General features: G+C 39.2%; 1 pseudogene; it reads right to left on the minus strand.

Annotated features, from left to right (window-relative positions):
• Positions 1 to 688: 688 nt before the first annotated feature.
• On the minus strand, positions 689 to 5,293 carry LOC110629148 (annotated as a pseudogene).
• Positions 5,294 to 21,522: the final 16,229 nt, after the last annotated feature.

The raw sequence follows: 21,522 nt of genomic DNA on the forward strand, positions 1-21,522 counted from the left end.
AAAGTAAAAGACTTTGGACTGTTCTGTACCATTAACCTCTTCTTTTAACACTCCAAAAATTTACAAAGTCACAAATTCTCAAAATTTTTACATATTTTTATATGAGGTTTGAAACAATTTTGTGTTACTACATTTTTAAATTTTAATATAAATTCATATTTAAGATTTAAACAATAAAACTATAACTTTTAAATAAAAATTTTAATAATATATTTATGTCCAAAGTTAGGGTGAATAGTATTCGATTTAAATCGAAAAATTGACTGAATTAAATTAAATTAAAAATTCAATTTGATTTTTAATTTATTTTGGTTCGATTTAATTTTTAATTTTAAAAATTTCGGTTATTTCAATTCGATTCGATTTTGATAAAAAAAATTGAAAAAATTAAATCGAACCGATTAGTGATAATAGTATATTATTTTCAATAATATAGAGAGATTAAATCATATTAAAATTAAAAAATTTTAATTAAATTTTAAAATATTAAAAATAAAGTGTAAAAAATAAAAAAAATTATTAAAAATTCAAACCGATCGGACTGAATTGAATCAAATCGAATCAGACTGATTCGGTTCGATTTAATTTCTGATTAAAATTGATTCGATTCAATTTTTATAAATACCAAAATTTCGATTTTCAGTTTATTCAGTTCAATTTAATTTTGAACCGAATCGATATAATGCTCACCCTACCGAAAATGTTTAACTAGTATGCAATCCCGTAAATAACTGATATACAGTTAATAGAGGATACAACCAAGAATGCATAAAATGAAACTGAAAATTTCGGGACGAAAAAAAAAAAAAGGACTGCGAGGACCTCTATGGAAAGTCAAAGGTCACATATAGAAGAACCTATCTGTCACCTGCCATCTTCCAGAGTGACTGTTAACATGTTGTTGGAGCAAGTTTCTGGTTTGCCAGACGAAGAAGCTCTCTCTGAAGGGCATCTTCTGACCACGAAGGCTGGTTGTTTAGGTCCTGGAATACTAGTATTTTCACTGCCAAGCATGAGTAGCACACTTGACATTGTGGGACGGTCAAAAGGTCTTTTGTACACATAGGAGTCCAACATTTAAGCACTTGAAAGTTCATTTGCATTGCAGGTTTCCTCAGGATTGGGTCTAAAAGGTCCAAGCCTTTTTTCTTTCCATAGATTCCAGGCCTGTGAACCAATTTTGTGATGAGAAGTGGCATGAAATAATAATGGAGGATTATTGAGTTCAGAAATATAAAAAAAGTTTCACAAACTCACATAACCTAGAAGACTCAGAGATTGTTCAGGTTGATAAAAAGCTGTGTTTCTTTTTCCACTTATAATCTCAAGCACCACCACCCCAAAGCTGAACACATCTGACTTGAACGAAAATAGGCCATCCAATGCATACTCAGGAGCAATATATCCACTTCACAACAAGATTAATTCCAGAAGTCGTCAATGGAAGTGTATGCTAATGAATGTATTTATATACGAGGAAGATCATATTGTAAGAGGTATATGCCACAAAGATTGAACAATGAACTTTCATAATTCAAAAATTGACATGAAACTTACTAGGTTCCAACTATTCTGCTGGTATTTGCAGCAGTTTCTTTGCCTCCGAAAATCCTAGCCAAGCCGAAGTCAGAAATTTTGGGGTTCATCTCCTCATCTAGCAAAATGTTACTTGTTTTCAAGTCTCTATGGATGATCCTCAGCCTGGAATCCTGGTGAAGATATAGAAGTCCTCGAGCAATTCCCAGAATTATGCTATAACGCATTCCCCAGTCCAGTAACACACGCAGCTTTCTGTCTGGCAAGATTTTTGTTGTCATTCAAGAACATAAGATCAGCGGCTCTTTTTTAAATGCTTTATCAGTCCAGTACTTGTGGAACAAAAATGGCAAGATGAAAGAACTAACCAAATATGAAGGAATCCAAGCTTTTATTAGGCATGTATTCATAGAGTAACATCTTTTCATCTCCTTCAATACAATAGCCTAAAAGCCTGACAAGATTCCTATGCTGAAGTTTGGCTATCAGAATAATCTCATTTTTAAATTCCTCTAAGCCTTGACCAGAACTACTTGAGAGCCTCTTAACAGCAATCTCTTCTCCTCCAGGAAATGTAGCCTGATTGTAGAATCCATAGGACATCCAAGTTAACCACACCTAGCCGACAGATGAACTTAATGTCTGATTTTTTGATAAGCAATAAATGGAAAAAGAAGGGTGTTATTACCTTGTAAACAGGTCCAAACCCACCTTGTCCAAGCTTGTTTGAATTTGAGAACTTATTTGTAGCAGCTAATATGCTTTCCAAGTCAAAAAATGGCACGTCCATGGCTTTTGTCTCGTCTTCGTTGAACCTACCCGAGTCGATTATATCTTTGACAAGTCTCTCACTGCTATACAAGTGAAGGCCTAGATGTCTTTGCAGAGATCCCCTGTTTCCTGAATTTACAGGATCAATCCCATTACTTAACAAAGCATCATATTCCAGTTAGAATATAAAATTCCAAATTCCGTGTCGGACAAAAATTACATAGAACTAATTTCATGCTTTTTTTTTGTATCCCACTAACTTCAACACCAGAGTTTTGAGGTTGGTTCTAATATCCTCATGGCAGAACCTATGACAGCGCAATTCTGTTTAGAAATGAATCAACTGAAAACCTTTTCATGGTTATTAGTTACCTGGTACCATAGCAAGCCTTCTTCTCTGCAAATACATAAAAATGATGGTGCTCGAGACCACAATCAGACCAATGACACTAGCGAAAGCTACTGCAACAACAAGGGACGATGGAATCTTTCCAATCGAAGTTTTATTTGTTTTCTTCCTGTGATCTTCTGCAAGATACAAAATGAATACACACACCACTTGACGTTTTTCCAATGCAGAAGAAAAGCTACTGCAACACTTGACTCTTTTGAGTAGATAACATTCTTACCTTGAGTGCAGTTCAATTTCAAGCCATCCCATCGAGAGCTCATGTCACAAAGACACTTTTTCTTTCCATCTCCTGAAGCCTTACAAATTGAATTTGGCCAATCCCTGCAGTCTGTTGGAGAAGAGCAAGTTGGCTCTGGTGGTGGCTCCCAACCTATCTCTAGTTCACCTCCACCTTTAAATGATGCAACAGAAGTATAGTTTCCCAGATCAGCAAAACACCACCTAATCACATGAAATGGTGATGACTGGTTGAGCTTTAAGAATTTGGTATCTGAATTTATGGCTCTGCAACTATCGGCATCATTTGTTTGGATGGCGAACGTGCGCATTTGTGGATTGATTTTTGTGACTCTGTAGGTGCCACCTGGTGCCTGAAAGTTAAGTTGCCCTGAGGAGATGTTGCAGTAGAAATTGAAGTAGGTGGGATCTCCACAATTAGTTCCAGTGCTAAGGGGATAGGGAATAATGTTTGCACCACATGTCCCACAATTTCTTGAAGTTAAATCTGCAAAAGTAAAATATCTTAAAGTTTCAGGACTCTAGCCATGGATATCTTATTATCTACTGTGAAGGAATAGTTTAATTTATGGAAATTTGACTGGTATGCTAATCTGTTCGCATGAGTTTTTAGACAACAATGGAGATAACTTGAGTTTGAATGATGCCCACTAACACATATGGTTTAAGAGCTACAGTAAATGGTGATTAATTGGGAGCCGAAGAACTTCAAGTAAAAAGAAGATTTACATATAGGCTCAATGGTTCTAAAAGTTCTCCTTTTGGAAATTTAAACACGATGAAGTGGTAAGAGCAGCAAGAACTTTACCTATATCGGAAACTGATATCCGCACATTGAGATTTCGACCACCATCGTACTCCTCCTGAAGGTCAGTTAGATCCTCCAACCAAATCCAGCAGTTCGCACTACCAGATTCTCTCTGTTGTGTAATTTCAGCTTCTTCATATGAAAAGGCCTGGCATTGGCAGTTGTTAAGGCACTCCGTTTTGCAATCTAGTTCACTGTTAGCCTTGAATTGAGAATCTGGGTTTCCTACTTTCATCATCTTTAAGTTCAAGAACGAGTCACTTGCAGCATTGCCACTACATAATGGTGACTTCCTGGTGCATCCCCCTGAATAGTCTCCAGAATTCCAGTACTCCGGAGAAATGGGCTGAAAACCAGGCAAACACTTGCAAACAAGCTCATTATTACTGTTGCAGCTACCAAAATTTCCACAAGCATTATAAAGACTGCATCTTGTTCTTGGCACTGCCCAGAACAAGGTCCAAATCTTCTGCGAGTCCCACTTCAGGTACTGAATTTGGCCTGAGAAGCTCATGACCATTCTTGTATCAATGTATAATGATGACGTGATGTACGGCACAGAATCATTATGGGCTACACTTGAGGTGAAATTTGATAAGAAATATGATATTGAAGAAGGCATGTCACTAGAGCTGCCAACTTTACCTGAAACTCCACTTCTCCAGTATGGAATCGATCTCTTCCAGATGACATATTGCTCTGCATCTTGATCTAGCTGAAAAGTGAAGTTCCCAGATGCAGGATCATCATAACTTTTCCATGAAACCAATGCAATATCTTCATCCATTTTCATACCTGGAAGAAATGTGTCGGTTGGATAATCAAAACTCTGCCACAGAATTCTCTCCAAGTGATTTTCTCCATCGTCATCCTGAAAAACAAGGTTCCCAGTATCCATTAGCTTTGTTTTCCTATCCACAGATGAATCTATTTTAAGATTTGTCGACCAGTAAGATCTCCCCCTCCCATCTAATATCTTGAGGTTGCCATCTTCTGCAATGGAAAAAACTCCTTCATTATCTAAAAGTGGATTATCTCTATTGGCAACCCAAACAACCGTAAGTGGATTTGACATGTAATACCAAATCCCAATATATCTCCTTCCAGAACTTCCATTAGGAGTAAAGAATCCAAGCTCAAACTTTTCGCCGGAAGAAACAAGTGTTTCTCCTCTGCTGTCACTGATAGAACAATTCTTAGTTATGGTATCTCCGGCAAAACATTGTAGAAGCAAAGAGAAGAAGAGAAATGCGCATGGAAAAAATGCAGGTGGTAGCATCTGTTTTTAGAGCATTCAATTCTGATCCTACTTGTTTTAGATATAACTAGTAAGAATCTTTCCTTTCTAAGTAGGAAGTAAAACTGGCTGCTGCTAAAATTCACATAAAAGTCCTTCCTCTGGAATTATCTCTGGGCTTTTTTCTAAATGCATCTACACCCAGAATGTCCTAACAGTATACTGTAACTATTAAGACAAAAGATTGAAAATAATTGAATGATTGCATTAGTGAATCACCCTAGCACTTGCAATCTTTATCTCTTAATTAATGTATTATTGTTTTGGAGCCTAATTTTAAAGCAACGTCAAATCAATATATATATATATATATATATATATATAAGAGAGAGAGGCGAAGCAGTATTTGCATTCCATATCAAGGTCCCTGGGTATAACACAAGGTACAGCAAAAAAAAAATATCTAAAAGGGATTATACCTTTTCAAAATGATTGCCTCCCAAGGAAAGAAATTTTTTTTTAGAACATATTGACGAATCTATCTAGTTGATATTTAACTTTTTAATTTAAATTCATCTTTAATTTCAATTTAAGCTAATTTAATTTAAAAAAATCAAAATTTAGCTAGCCAATTTTTTTATTTATCAGCCCAACGATCAATAAGATTTTTTTTTTGAAATAGGATCAATAATTTCTCTGGCCCGTATGCGGGTAAGATTGTGAGGTGACTTGGTCTGCTCTCATACCTCTTATTATATTACTGAGTTAGACTTCCTTCAAATGGGCTCACGTCTGTCCGGTCTAATTTTCGTCACCGAATTGAAATGCGTCGCGTGGAGTTGGCTTTCCATGAAAAGGGTCTGATAGATTTTAGACCTGTATTCTTCTTTAGAGTCCGGTCTTATTATAGATATAAAAATTTTGGGGGTGAGTATAAAAAAAAAAAAAGTTTTCAAGAGGTGAAAATCGTGCCTCAAAATGAAATTTTATAGAATAATCCTCCATTTGGTTGGAGGAAATAATTTGTTTTTGTAAAAAATATTTTTATGAAAAAATATAAAAAATATTTTTTAATTCAATTTATTTTGCATTATCTAATTTTACCCAGTATTTAAAATTATTCAAACTGACAACTTAATAATTAATTTCCTTTTATATACAATAAAAGACAGGAAGGCTTAAATTTGTGTTGACAATTCTACGAAACCATCTTAGGCCAAACTCTAAAATTAGAATGATTTTTGTTCTTGTTTGTCCTTGTATCTCAGATAAGCATATGGAGGAACAGACACAGACTCCTATTACCTTTAACAAATGGGAGTGGAAAATTCTATGATGTAATAGCTTCAAATAATAATAATAATAATAATAATAATAAATTGGAATATTAACAGATTAAATTGAATTATTGAGGAGGAAGGGAGCTGTCAAAATTGAAGAGCAACAAAGTCACGGTCTCTCGACCATCTGTTTCAACTTTCAATCTGTGGTCCCTCATGGGCTTCAATTTTCTCCCTCTTTTTGCGAAGAAAAGCTTGAAAGAATACGATTGCAAGGGGCTCCACCCACAAAAACAAAACCAATCTCTTCATTTCTCTACTTATTTTTTTTTATTGACAGCGACCCTTTAAGACCATTACTAATCAGCATGGAAGTTTCTTTGCTGCCCACTTACCAGATTCATGAGCAAAAACGGGCATTGACCCCTTCACAAGAAAACAGTAAATTATTTTTATATACCTTCTTCTTCTTTTTTGAGCTAAATAAACGCTACAAGAATTCATTGAAATACAAATGGATTTATATTAATTTTTAATTAAAATTAACTTTATTGTAATAATTTTGAATTATCATAGTAATTTTAATAATTTAATTATTTTATCTTCTTTAATTTATATGTATATGTATGTAAATATACACATATAATATAATTTTACTAATTTATTCTAATAGATAAAATAATTTAAATTAATTAGTATTATTTATTAAATTTAGATGATAAGATTATTTAAATTTTAAATTTTAAATTATAATAGAGGTTTTGGTATTATTAGAATTATTGTTAAAATAATTTTAATTTTTATTTAATATTAATTATAATAATATTAACAAATGAATTTATTTATAAATGTAAGATTTTGCATAAATTTTCAATATTTGCTTAAATTTTCAATATTTGCTACTAAATTTTATTAAAAGTTATTTAATATGAATATATTTAATTAATTGGTTTAAAGAAATTTAAATAATAATAAAATATTAATTTTTCTGTAATTGTTTAAAATCATAGCAAAGTTAACTAATTTAAATTTAATTAGAAAATCTATTTAATTAATTGGATTAATAAAATTTAAATAATAATAAGTTATTAATTTTTTAGCCAATTAAATTAAAATATTATTTATAATTATTAAATATTTTTATTAATAATTTTTTATATTTTCATTATTCCCACATCCTTTAACATTTTTGTACGTAGTGTAATATAAAATATATATTTTAAAATTTAAAATTTCAGATAATTTCATAATTAGCTTATTTAATAAAATTATAATTCATTTTAAAATTTAAATATAATTGTAAATAATTAAAAAACTAAGAATAATGAATTTAGATAATTCTTAAATTATCACTTCCTTTTATAAGATTGTGAAGATTTTATTTATTTTAAAACAAATATTTTATTTAATAGTATTTATAAATTAATAAAATTTAAAATTATTATCTTAATACAAAATTGGAAATTTATTATTTTAAAATTTATTTTTTTATAATATTTTTTTATATTATTTAATATTTGGATATAATATTCTAAATAATAGTTCATATCTTAAAATTTAATATTTTTATAATTATATATATCTCGAAATTTGATATTTTTTAAGTTAATTATAAAATTTATTTAAATAATAAAATATATGAATAAATTTAAGATTTAAATAAAATTGTAAATTTTAAATAATTAAAAAGTGTTATGATATTTTTAACAATTATATTTTTCCTTTTTTTATTATAAAATTATATTTATTTTAAATTTATTAAATTAAAATTTAATTTTAAAAATATTATAAAATTACTTAATTTAATAATAAAGATTATACTTTTAAGTTTTTAGTTGTTGTTTAAAACAGAATTAGATTACAAAAATTCAATATTTTATTTTTAAATTTTGAAAAATAAAAGTATTAACTTTTTAAAATAATTTAAATTATAATAAAAACTTAATTAAAAAATTATAAATATGACAAGAAGTTAAAACTTATACAAACTCATTAAATAATTTAAATAAGGATAAAAATTAAAATAGTTTAATAACAATTAAATTCACTGCTTTATTGTAATAATATAAATTTTTAATGGACATTAATATTTTTTAAAAAAATTGGATTTTTTATTTTTTGAATTAATAATTTTTCAAATTAGAAGTATGAAATAATATTTTTTTAGAAAAATATTTAATAATTTTAGCTTTTTTTTATAAATTTTATTTTAAATTATATAATAAAATTTTTTAAAGTTAAATTTAAATTTAGATGTAACTAGTAAAGACTTTAAATTTATATAAATTTTAGAATTATATAATTAATTAAAATTAAATTATAGATAAAAAAATGTAATTTAAATTTAAATAAAAATCAATCTTCAAATAAATTGAATTTTTAAAATAATAAAAATTTTATATTATTTCTTAATCAATCAAAATAGAAGATAATTAGTAATTATTAAATTTAATAAAAGTAATTTAAAAATTCTTATTATTTCCCTCTTTTTCACTAATATATATATATATATATATATATATATATATATATATATATATATTAATTAAAATAATAATATCATTAAAAATAATTTTAAAAAAATTAATTAATTTATAAAATAAATAAAATAAAATATATAATATATATTATATAAAAAAAATACATGCTATTTTATTCGATAATTATCTGCTATGCATGTATTTAGGGTAATATATATTTTATAATTTTATTTCATAATAAAATATTAAAATTTTAATATTATATAAAAAATTAATATAAAATTAGTTTAATTAATTTTTAATTTATTATTTATACATAATAGATTAATTTATGATGATCACCGGGCTTCCTTTGCCCTAAGCGAGGCCGGGCCCAAGAGGAGAACAATAGCTCAAAGCCCACCAGGCCCTCCTTAAGCAAGATCAATCCAGCCTCTCAAGTCCCGATCCGGAGACGCGGGATAAATTGGATCCACTATGAGGCTGGGCCCACCATGAGCCCGGGTTCAATGAGAAGGGATGTCCGGCCCACATATCCAGCAGACTTGCTTACACGCGTACTGGGGGAAAATAAATGGCCGTTACGCATGGAGTAGGTGCCTGACACATCCGTACGTATGGAGCTGGGTAACAGAGACAGCTAGTGTAATACCCGGCTAGACTCCGATATCGGAATTCCTACCGTCCGGTGGAATCTCGGATGTCGGAGACCTCTAGAAGGGTAAAACCATGTTTTCATGAAATGTTTTAATGTTTTTTATGATTTTAAGTAAAGAGGAAATGAGTTTTTGAATAAAAACACCCTTGGAGGAAAACTCAGGTTCGGCCGTCGAAACTCAAAGTTCGGCCGCCGAACATGCATGCATTTCGGGCGTGCTTTAGGCCCCCGAAGGCATAGGTTGAGGAAAGTCCAGGTTCGGCCGCCGAACCTCAAGTTCGGCCGCCGAACATGGCATGCATGAGGAGGCACGTTCGGCCCCCGAACGTGGCTTGGCCAGCCACTATAAAAGGGTCCCTTAGCCGAAAACGGGCGAGTTTTTCTCCCCATTGTCGGCCAAGGTGAGTTCTCCGCCACCCCTCACCGATCTTGAGTCTTTTCCTTCAAATCTTTCGAGTTTTTCACAAGTTTTTGCTTTGTTTTGAAGATTTTCGAGTTTAAAGCAAGTTTTGGAGCTTTGAGGTTCAAGAACTCAAAAATCTCCCACCTCCGAGTTTAGGACGTCTCTCTCTCGATCTTCAAGAGGTAAGAGCCGATCTTAAGCTCATTTCATGTTTAAAGTAAGTTTTATGCAAGATCTATGGGGTAGAATGCATGTTTAGCTCATAGTTAGGTTTTTGAATTTATGTTGTGTTTTGAGCAATGTGTTGTTGTTGTGTGTTGTAGTTGGGGTTTAAGTTAGTTTGAAGCCCCTAGGAGCCAATGTATGTATATTTGCATGTTTTGGTTGAGCTAAATGCATGATTGGAAGTTTTGGGAGGCAAATGTGCATGAGGAGCCAATTTTCTGCCCTTTGGCAGAAATCAGGTTCGGCAGCCGAAGGAACTTTCGGCCCCGAACATGGCTGGGGAGGCAGGCCTTTCGGCTGCCGAAGTTGCCCCCGAAAAGAGACTTTCGTCTCTGTCTGGGACTTTTTGCCGCTGAAGGTGCCGGCGAACCTGCCTGGATTTCGGCTCTGGAGGGACTTTCGGCCGCCGAAGGTGCCGCCGAACCTGCCCTGTTCTGCCTTCCTTTGCATGTTTTTGCATGATTGTTTTGAGGTGTTTTAGGGGGGTTTTGGGGGATATTTTTAGAGTTATGTTCTAGTTGTTTGGTCCCTCATTTGAGTCCACCTGTGTAGGTTCGGACCCGAGGAACCGAGGACCCCAGCAGTGAGTTCAACTGCTTCTAAGTCAGTAAAGCTTCAGCCAGAGGTGAGTAGAATAAACTTTATATTTTTAAAGCAAATGAATTATACAGTTGATCATGTTCATGCATTATGAATGCCATGTGATGAATTAGGTTGTTTGCATTAGAAATCACGAATATGTTGCATTGCATTTATGATGTTGATGTGGATTGGTTATTGAATGATCCTTTAGTCCTTATAAGGTATGATGATGCTACGGCATGATATGGTATGGAAGTCCAGGTTGTACCCATTCTACGTCCCTGGCACTATGTAAGAGAAAGTCCAGGTTGTACCCATTCTACGTCCCTGGCACATTGGTATGCATGATATGTTATGTTAAGAGAAAGACCGGTTGTACCCATTCTACGTCCCGGCACTTTGGAATGTAGAGGACTATTGGTGACAATACCATCCGAGATGTGATTTGTTGTGATGTGTTGCATTACATGATGGCATGAGATTTAAATGTTTTCTATTATTCTGCTCACTGGGCTCTAGTAGCTCACCCCTTTTCCCTAATCCCTCAGGATTGCAGGTACGGACTAGACAGAGAAGTCAAGAAGAGTAAAGTCTTATGTTTGTAATAGATAGATAGTGGACATGGTAAATTGTATAATGATGTAAAGTTAAATAGTTATGTTATGTATAATGATATTGAGGTTTAGAAGTGTGCTTGACCATAGTTCATTGTAATCCCTTGTTGATACATGATCTTAATGTCTATTGATGTTTATGTTTAACCAACTCAACTTATGATGTATCGCCCATTGGGGCATTGATGAGATCCCACAGAGGGGTCAAGTTTATGATTATGGCTATGTTTAGTGCATGCACAGGTTGAGTTGGGCGTATGAGGAATGAATGCCAGAAAAGTTTTTAATTTTTATGTATGATTGTTGATCATGTATGGGATTGAACAGGTTTACAGGTTACAGGTTACATGTCAGGCTTGCTACGGGTCCCGGCGGCCTTAAGCCAATCTGGATCCTAGCGCCGGTAGCGGTCCGATTTTCGGGTCGTTACAGAATGGTATCAGAGCCCTAGGTTCATATGGTCGGACCTAGAGTGTCGGGCTCATAGATGTTATAGAAGGTAAGCACAATAGGAAGATCATGTCCACTAGGATAGAATGTGGAGTCCTGTCTTGTTTGATGATGTGAAATGCCATGATTTTATACATGTGCATTAATGCTATGATATGAATGATATGTATGTGGTGAGGGTTCATGTGTGCCCACATGAACCATATGATGCTAATGTTTATGTGATGTGCTGTTTTTCAGAAAACAGGATGAGGGGAACTCATCGATCAGCAAGATTGACTGGAGTGCCACCTGAGGATGAGGGCATGAGCGCCCGTCCTCCTACATTGCCTAGGGCAATGTCTAGTAGGTCTATCAGAGATAGGGCTGTAAGAGACCCTAGAAGGTCTCTGGATCTGGGTAGGAGCAGATCAGTGAGGGGAACAGTTCAGGGAGGAATGTCAGAAGGCATGGGGGATGATATGGATGTAGAGCAGAGGAGGGATGGCAGTCTGGGAGTTAGCATGTCAGAAGATGGAATGGGAGAATCCCAAGGAGGCACTCAGGCCTCGGGATTTGTTCAGCCACCCCACTACCCACACTTCTCACAAAATCCCGGGTATTCGATGGGAGGTACATCGGATTACCCTAGCTTCACCCCTTACCCCACACAGATGCCATACCCACCCTACTACCCACCATATTCACAATACCCAATGTATCCACCCCCACCTTACTATCCAAACCCTACCTCAGAAAATGTTGCCCCACCTCCACCACCTACAGAACCAGCAGCCCCAGCTACTCAACCTCCTAGACCTAGCTCAGCCAGTGGGGGCAAGGTCAAGATGACAGACTACATGAAGTTGGGTGCTCCCCAGTATGAACAAGGGGATGACTCGTTTGTGTATCTTGAGAGGGTCAAGGTGATCACAGATGAGATTGGGGCTGATGACAGTAGAGCCATTCAGATGGCTGGGTTCACTCTTAAGTGTAAGAAGGCACGAGAGTGGTTCAAGAATTATGTGAACCCCAGAGTAGACAGCATGTCTTGGGAGGAGTTTGCAAACGAGTTTGCAGGATGGGCATTCCCAGATAGTTCAAAGGAGCTGAAGATGATAGAGTTTGAGCAGTTGAGGCAGACCGAGGATATGGGTGTAGAGGAGTTCACAGACAGATTCTTGGAGCTGTTGCCATTTGCAGGGCAAAACCTTGACACGGATCAGAAAAGATCAAGGAGGTATATCATGAAACTCCACTCTAGATATTCCTCCTTGATCCAGTCAGCAGATAGGGAGAGCTTCCACGCCATAGTGGATATGGCCCGGAAAATGGAGGCCAGTGCCATCGTTCAGGGAACAGTTAAGCAGTCAGTGGCACAGCCTTCTAGTTCCAAGACCCCAGGCTCTTCTTCTTTCAGTGCAGCAGCTTCAGGTAGCAAAAAGTGGAGTAAGACCACTAGGAAGCCCAAGAAGAACAAGTTTTGGAACAAGGTCAAGTCTAGTCTGGGACTAGGGAGTGGCTCAAGCTCTGGCGCGGATAATGCAGTTTGTGCAAAGTGTGGTAGGCTACACAAGGGAGTTTGTCGGGCTGGGACAGCAGCCTGCTTCAGATGCGGGCAAGAGGGACACATGGCTCGGGAGTGTCCTAGGGCAGCTTTTGGAACACAGTCTCAGCAGACAGCTTCTGGTGGTGTGGCTCAGCCAGCAGCTCCAGCCATGACTCAGGCCAGTGGCAGAGGCAGAGGGAGAGGGGCAGCCTCTTCTTAGCGGGTTTCAGAGGTGAAGGTCCATCAGCTCCAGCACGGATCTTCACAATGACTCAGCAGGAGGCAGATGCATCTAACACCGTGGTGGCAGGTAACTTAGTCATTGGTTGTTCAGATGTGTATGCCTTGATGGACCCTGGTGCATCTCATTCTTTTATTGCTCCGAGAGCCGTCCAGAGGTTGGGGTTGATGATCTCTGAGTTAGAGTGTCCTCTCTGGGTCAGTGGACCCAAGTGTGATCCATCAGTGGCAGAGTCAGTCTGCCAGTGTAGTCCTGTGTTTGTTGAGGGAAGATGCTTGTCCGCCGACCTGGTGGTTCTAGATTTGACAGATTTTGACGTCATTCTAGGGATGGACTGGTTATCTACCTATGGTGCTACCTTGGACTGCAAGGACAAGGTAGTCAGGTTCAGAGGTCAGGATGGATCAGAGGTTGTCTTCAGGGGAGACAGGAGGGGTACACCTAGAGGTCTGATATCAGCTCTTCAGGCTCGTAGGTTGCTTAGGAAGGGATGTCAGGGGTATTTGGCTCATGTGAGAGAGCTTAGCAGTCAGGTTAGAGAGCCCGCCTCGGTGCCAGTGGTTAGAGAGTTTCTAGACGTCTTCCCAGACGAGCTGCCAGGTTTACCACCTGCTAGGGAGATAGAGTTCGAGATAGAATTGATGTCTGGAACCCGACCGATCTCTATCCCTCCCTACAGGATGGCTCCAGCCGAGTTGAAAGAATTGAAGGAACAGTTGCAAGAGCTGGTAGAAAAGGGCTTCATCCGATCGAGCACCTCACCTTGGGGTGCACCAGTCTTGTTTGTCAGAAAGAAGGATGGATCCCTTAGGCTTTGTATCGACTACAGGCAGTTGAACAAAGTCACTACCAAGAATAAGTACCCATTGCCAAGGATCGACGATCTATTCGACCAGCTAGCTGGAGCAGGTTGTTTCTCCAAAATAGATTTGAGATCGGGGTACCATCAGCTAAAGATAAGGGATGAGGATGTGCCGAAGACAGCCTTCACGACCAGATATGGGCATTTTGAGTTCCTTGTAATGCCGTTCGGGTTAACCAACGCCCCTGCAGCATTCATGGATCTCATGAACAGAGTGTTTAGCCAGTACCTGGATCACTTCGTTATTTTCTTCATAGATGATATCTTAGTGTATTCCAGGAATGCAGAGGAGCATACCCATCATCTGCGGTTGGTCTTGCAGACCTTGAGGCAACATGGCTTGTATGCCAAGTTCTCTAAATGTGAGTTCTGGCTGAGGAGCATTTCGTTCTTGGGGCATGTAGTGTCAGAGAATGGGATTGAGGTGGACCCCAAGAAGACAGAAACTGTGGCTAACTGGCCTAGACCCACTTCAGTGACGGAGATCAGGAGTTTCTTGGGTTTGGCAGGTTACTACAGGAGGTTCGTTCAGGACTTCTCGAAAATAGCAGCTCCTCTGACCAGACTAACCAGGAAGAATCAGAAGTTTCTGTGGACCGACCAGTGCGAAGAAAGTTTTGAAGAGCTTAAGAAGAGGTTGACTTCAGCACCAGTTTTAGCTCTGCCATCTTGTAACGACCCGGAAACCGATACCCCTCTGTAACGGCCCGAACCATCACCGGCGCTAGGATCCAGATCGGCTTAAGGCCGCCGGGACCCGTAGCAAGCCAAACATACATACTGTTATCTGGTCAAATCCCATACATGATTAAAACTTAACCATGAAAACATGAAAACTGAACATCTGCTGAACCCAAACCTGACTTGTGCATGTATCCTGACATGAAACATACATCATAAAATCATAAAAACCTCCACTGGAGTCCTCATCATATACTCCAATGGGGTAACACTACATGCCTCAAGTTTGGTTCTCAACTCAACATATAATATAAACATAACCATGCATTAACAGGGATTAACCAATCTATAGGGCCAAGCACACTCTAATCCATAAACATTAACTCTCCAATCAGTTACATACATTATCTCAACTTATATTACATTACATCAACTTATATTACATGTCCACTTCTAGAACTACTAAACTGATACATAAACATAAACTATTACAACATGCATATCTTAACCTTGACTTTACCTTGCAGCCTCTGGACTCTGACTTAAACCTGCAACACTGGGGTTAGGGGAAAGGGGTGAGCTAAAAAGCCCAGTGAGTAGAAACAGAGAAAACAGTTCATTAATTACATGCTTTCATGAAATGCATCATAACACAGAGAAATCACATAATCTTGTCCGTCTCGGGGGCTTATGCAAGATTTATTCCCCACGGACCCTGGTTTCTGAGAGTCTGTCTTTTTGCATGCATCTTTCCTCTCAGAGGATGGACATGACATCAAAAATCCCTCTGTCGGTGCCCGGCTCCCCCATAGGAGCTCACAAAGGCCTGTAACATACCTGACATGGTGTCTGGTCCACAGAGAGCTCACATGGACTTTCCTACATGTACTTGTCCGGCTCTCAAAGGACTAAGACAAGACTCGTGACAGATATGGGCTATTGAAGTCGCCTCGGTCCACCCTTCCTCCATCGACATCAAATAATGCAATGCGTCATATTCGTGAAACTAGTGCAATCAACCTACTACATATAATCATGATGCATGAACATGCTTAGGGCATTAGATTTTGTGCATAAAAGATTAAGTTTAGTTCTACTCACCTCCTGGCAGACGCTGACTGACTCTGCAACTGCTAACACTGATGGCCTCCTCGGTCTCTCGGGTCCGATCCTACACAGGTGGACTCGAATGAGGTGCCAAACACATTCTAACAACTCATAAACATACCCCTTAAAACCCCTCTAAACATCACTTAAACATGCATGGAAAACACCCAAGAAACGGCTGGACAGGGCACTTTCGGCGGCACCTTCGGCGGCCGAAAGTCCCTTCCAGAGACGAAACTCGGGTAGGTTCGGCGGCAGGTTCGGCGGCCGAAACCCAAGGACAGAAACGAAAGTCCCTCCTTCGGGGGCACATTCGGCAGCCTAAAGACTGCCTCCCATGCAGGTTCGGCGGCCGAAACTCCTTTCGGCGGCCGAACCTGGTCCCCTCTGGACAACAGGTCCGATTCTGCCAAGCCAAAAACCAAACTCAAAACACCCCAAATCCTTACATACTCTCTCCCAATCATGCATACTCACTCCCACAAGCATAAAGGAGCATAAACTAACATAAACTCCTCAACACAAACATCACATAACATACATTGGGTATAAAACCCACATAAACCTAAACATGCATATCTACCCATACTCAACCATCAAAAACTTCATAAAACTTCATGAAAACACTAGGGAAGCAAGGATCTACACTTACCTCTTGAAGATCGAGGGTGGTGTGACCCTTAACTCGGAGGTGTGGAGAATCCAAGCTCCAAAAGCTCCAAGCTCCCAAAACTCCTTTTAAGCTTTAAATCTTCAAACACAAGGGTAAAAATCATGAAAAACTTGAGAGATGGGTAGAGAAAACACGAAAACGACCAAAGGAAGGCATAAACGCACCTGAGCTCGAGAATGGGGAGAAAACTCACCCATTTCCGATCTGAGGGCCCTTTATAGGTGGCCTGGTCGAAGACCTTCGGCAGCCTAACGTGCCCCCTAAACTCATGCATGTTCGGCGGCCGAACTTGACTTTCGGCGGCCGAACCTTGGCTCGTTTAAACAAGACTTTCGGAGGCCAAAAGCACTCCCGAAACCTTTCCATGTTCGGCGGCCGAACTTCACTTTCGGCGGCCGAACCTGGCAAAAGCCTCCTTGGTCTTTTCTCTTCAAAACTCAATTTTCTTCAATTAAAACCCTTAAAATCATTTGAAAATATTTTTAGAAAACACATTTTACCCCTTCTAGAGAGATCCAACACCCTAGATTCCGCCGGAAGGCAGGAATCCCGATGCCGGATTCTAGCCGGGTATTACATTCTACCCCCCTTATAAAAACATTCGTCCCCGAATGTTAAAACAAACAAACAGGCATCTGAAACATAGCATCAATCATACATAAACAAGCAAGCAAAACCTAAAAACCTCTCTTCTAAAAGAGAGACACAGGCACTGCTGGAGTAAGAACTCCCGACCTTTCAAACATATTATAGCAATACCTCACCTTCTCCTGAACTCCACAAGCTTCTGCTGCGCTACTCTGATCCTTCTCTTCTCTTCTCTTCTTTACTAACTGGCTTCTTCTCACTACTAACCCAAAACTAACTCTAACTCTCACAGGTAGTACCCGAATTTCAGATCTATCTTGAAAAAACAAACAGCTCCTACTAGCTGTCCCAATAGATCATCCATCCTACATGGGAATACCTGCCCTTGGTAGTGACCTTGTTTAACCGCTTACAGTCGTTACAAAGTCTCAAGGATTCATCCTTCGTTTCCCACAACCATACTGGAACAATCCAGAGTGAGGTACTAGGTCGGACAAAACTCCTTGTCTACCAAGTCTCGCCTCTACTCTACTGCTACCTCTCTCTATGCAGGCGCCATCCTATAGGGAAGGGTAGAAATGGTTCTGCGTCCAGACACCACTCCTAAACCAAACTCTAACTCCCTGACAGATGGTAATCCTGACAACTCGCCTGGGAATACATCCACGAATTCTCTCTCTAACAACTGGCACTGAGACTGGTTCCCCGACCTGACTGCTAAACTCTCAAACAAGAGCTAGAACCCTCTGACAATTCCTCCTACGTACCCTACGAACCTTACAGGCTGACATCAAACCTCTAGGCATCCCTACTGTGTCCCCTCAGAAGAAAATCTTTGACCCATCCTGTCCTCTGAACCTGACTACCTTGTCTCTGCAGACCAAGATAGCATCACGAGTAGAAAACCCAGTCCAACCTTAAACTGACGTCCAGACAGTCAAGTCTAGGACCTCAATGTCGGGTGGAAGGCATCTACCCTCAACTGACATAGAACTGGACCGGCAGACTGACTCTGCCACAGATGAATCACACGAGAGTCTACTGACCAAAGAGAACACTCTAGCCCAGAAGCTATCAACTCAACCTCTCGATGGCTCCTAGAGTAACTAAAGAAAGAGAAAAACACTAGGGTTCACAAAACATACACATCAGAACATTCAAAAGTGAGCGTACCTGGCACCACCATGTTTGATGTGTCTGCCTCTTGCTGAGCTTGGGTGAAGATCCGAGCTGAAGCTGACGGACCTTCTCCACGAAAACCTGAGGAATGAGGGGCTGACCCTCTTCCTCTGCCTCGACCACTAACCTGAAACATGGCTGAAGCTGCTGGCTGAGCTGTTCTACCTGGAGCTGCTGGCTGGGACGGAGCCAACCTGGGCACAGTGGGACACTCACGTGCTATGTGCCCCTCCTGTCCGCACCTGAAACAAGCTGTAGTCCCATAACGGCAGCCTCCCTTGTGCGGCCTTCCGCACTTCAAGCATCTTGAACTGCCTGAGCCAGAGCTTGAGCCACCAAAACCCAAACTGGCCTTCAAATTCTGCCAAAACTTCTTCTGCGACTTCCTGAGACCTCTCTTCCATTTCTTACCTCTCGTGGCAGCTGTACTCAGAGTGGAGGGATCAATCCCTCCTGGACCTGAGATTCTAGAATCCTGGGTCTGAGCATCTTCCTGAGAATCTCCCATACCTTCTTCAGGTACTCTGACTCCCATACTGACATCCCTTCTCTGAACATCCATCTCTACTTCCCTCATACTAGCTGACATCCTTCTTGGAGCCATCGCTTCTCTGCTTGCATCAAAAGACCTTCCAGGGTCCCTTGATGTTCCCCATCTGCTAACTCCCCACGACTGCGCTCTTGGCAGAGTAGGGGGAAAGGTGTCCAAACCTTCCCTCTCAGATGGAACTCCAGTCGATTCCACAGATCGACGAGCACCTCGCATTCTGGCTCCTCTGAAGAACAACACACAAGCATGCAAACAACATCAGCATCATACGGTCCATGTGGAAACTCATGAACCTACATCATACATACATAGCATACATAACATGTCATACATCATAGCATTTATGCACATGCATGAAATCATGGCATATCACATCATCATCAAGACAGGACTAAACATCCTATCCTAGTGGACATGATTATACTCTTGATCTTTCTTATTGTGCTTGCCCTACTATGACCTCTAAGCCAACCTCTTTCCGATGTGCAACACACCGTACTCTCGAGGCCCAAAGCTCTGATACCAACTGTAACGACCCGGAAACCGATACCCCTCTGTAACGGCCCGAACCATCACCGGCGCTAGGATCCAGATCGGCTTAAGGCCGCCGGGACCCGTAGCAAGCCAAACATACATACTGTTATCTGGTCAAATCCCATACATGATTAAAACTTAACCATGAAAACATGAAAACTGAACATCTGCTGAACCCAAACCTGACTTGTGCATGTATCCTGACATGAAACATACATCATAAAATCATAAAAACCTCCACTGGAGTCCTCATCATATACTCCAATGGGGTAACACTACATGCCTCAAGTTTGGTTCTCAACTCAACATATAATATAAACATAACCATGCATTAACAGGGATTAACCAATCTATAGGGCCAAGCACACTCTAATCCATAAACATTAACTCTCCAATCAGTTACATACATTATCTCAACTTATATTACATTACATCAACTTATATTACATTACATCAACTTATATTACATGTCCACTTCTAGAACTACTAAACTGATACATAAACATAAACTATTACAACATGCATATCTTAACCTTGACTTTACCCTGCAGCCTCTGGACTCTGACTTAAACCTGCAACACTGGGGTTAGGGGAAAGGGGTGAGCTAAAAAGCCCAGTGAGTAGAAACAGAGAAAACAGTTCATTAATTACATGCTTTCATGAAATGCATCATAACACAGAGAAATCACATAATCTTGTCCGTCTCGGGGGCTTATGCAAGATTTATTCCCCACGGACCCTGGTTTCTGAGAGTCTGTCTTTTTGCATGCATCTTTCCTCTCAGAGGATGGACATGACATCAAAAATCCCTCTGTCGGTGCCCGGCTCCCCCATAGGAGCTCACAAAGGCCTGTAACATACCTGACATGGTGTCTGGTCCACAGAGAGCTCACATGGACTTTCCTACATGTACTTGTCCGGCTCTCAAAGGACTAAGACAAGACTCGTGACAGATATGGGCTATTGAAGTCGCCTCGGTCCACCCTTCCTCCATCGACATCAAATAATGCAATGCGTCATATTCGTGAAACTAGTGCAATCAACCTACTACATATAATCATGATGCATGAACATGCTTAGGGCATTAGATTTTGTGCATAAAAGATTAAGTTTAGTTCTACTCACCTCCTGGCAGACGCTGACTGACTCTGCAACTGCTAACACTGATGGCCTCCTCGGTCTCTCGGGTCCGATCCTACACAGGTGGACTCGAATGAGGTGCCAAACACATTCTAACAACTCATAAACATACCCCTTAAAACCCCTCTAAACATCACTTAAACATGCATGGAAAACACCCAAGAAACGGCTGGACAGGGCACTTTCGGCGGCACCTTCGGCGGCCGAAAGTCCCTTCCAGAGACGAAACTCGGGTAGGTTCGGCGGCAGGTTCGGCGGCCGAAACCCAAGGACAGAAACGAAAGTCCCTCCTTCGGGGGCACATTCGGCAGCCTAAAGACTGCCTCCCATGCAGGTTCGGCGGCCGAAACTCCTTTCGGCGGCCGAACCTGGTCCCCTCTGGACAACAGGTCCGATTCTGCCAAGCCAAAAACCAAACTCAAAACACCCCAAATCCTTACATACTCTCTCCCAATCATGCATACTCACTCCCACAAGCATAAAGGAGCATAAACTAACATAAACTCCTCAACACAAACATCACATAACATACATTGGGTATAAAACCCACATAAACCTAAACATGCATATCTACCCATACTCAACCATCAAAAACTTCATAAAACTTCATGAAAACACTAGGGAAGCAAGGATCTACACTTACCTCTTGAAGATCGAGGGTGGTGTGACCCTTAACTCGGAGGTGTGGAGAATCCAAGCTCCAAAAGCTCCAAGCTCCCAAAACTCCTTTTAAGCTTTAAATCTTC

The sequence above is a fragment of the Manihot esculenta genome, unplaced genomic scaffold (assembly GCF_001659605.2).
Source record: "Manihot esculenta cultivar AM560-2 unplaced genomic scaffold, M.esculenta_v8 Scaffold08, whole genome shotgun sequence".
Classification (NCBI taxonomy): Eukaryota; Viridiplantae; Streptophyta; class Magnoliopsida; order Malpighiales; family Euphorbiaceae; genus Manihot; species Manihot esculenta.